Genomic DNA, 1,111 nt, shown 5'->3' on the forward strand with positions numbered 1-1,111 from the left:
TTTATTAGGTATACAGTGTTCTGTCTGCATGTATCCCTGCAGGCCAGAAGAGGGCGCCAGATCTCATTACAGATATGGTGCCCTCAGTGCTCACAACTGCTGAGCCATTTCTCCAGCCCCCCCCCCACTTTTTTAAAGTATTTATTTACATTACAATATTCTGTCTGTGTGTGTGTCTGCAGGCCAGAAGAGGGCACCAGACGTCATTACAGATGGTTGTGAGCCACCATGTGGTTGCTGGGAATTGAACTCAGGACCTTTGGAAGAACAGGCAATGCTCTTAACCACTGAGCCATCTCTCCAGCTCAGTGGCTCACAATTCTGAAAGAGGATCTCTGTGAGTTCCAGGTTAGCCAGGACAATGTAGAAAGACATTTCTCTTTTAGACATAAAGAAAAAAAAAAACATGCCGGGCAGTGGTAGCGAGGTCCTTTATTCCCAGCACTTGGGAGGCAGAGGTAGGTGGATCTCTGTGAGTTTGAGGCCAGCCTGGTCTACAAGAGCTAGTTCCAGGACAGGCACCAAAAACTTCAGAGAAACCCTGTCTCGAAAAAAACAAAAAAAGAAAGAAAGAAAAAAAGCAGCCTACAATTCACAATCCCAGAGAACCTAGACAACAACAAGGACCCTAAGAGAGACATATATGGATCTAATGTACATGGGAAGTAGAAAAAGACAAGATCTGAGTAAATTGGGAGCATGGGGACCATGGGAGAGGTAGGAGGGGAGAGGAGAAGAAGGGAGGGGAGTGGAGAAAAATATATAGCTCAATAAAAACATTTTTAAAAAGAAAAATAACATTTCTCAAAAATAAGTAAATAAACAAGAAACAAAAAAAAGAAAGGAAATACACATTTAGTGGAGCTTGATGGGCCTCAGGGAGACAGCGCTCAGTGGCAAGACAAGGCGCAGGATGCAGGCTCCACTCCAAGGAGGTCCCTAAGGTCTTCAGAACTACGAGACAGGGATGTCCAGTTCTGGAGCCTGGGATGCAGTTGTAGAAGATGAACACAGCTTTCGTATGGCAAGGTGGAGAATCCTGGAAGGGTATGGTGACAATAGCTGTACAGACATGGGGATTGTGCCTTAGTAGGCCAGGCTGGTCTCAAAC

This window comes from Alexandromys fortis, unplaced genomic scaffold (assembly GCF_014885135.2).
Source record: "Alexandromys fortis isolate MF-2015 unplaced genomic scaffold, M_Fortis_MF-2015_v1.1 scaffold_221, whole genome shotgun sequence".
NCBI lineage: Eukaryota > Metazoa > Chordata > Mammalia > Rodentia > Cricetidae > Alexandromys > Alexandromys fortis.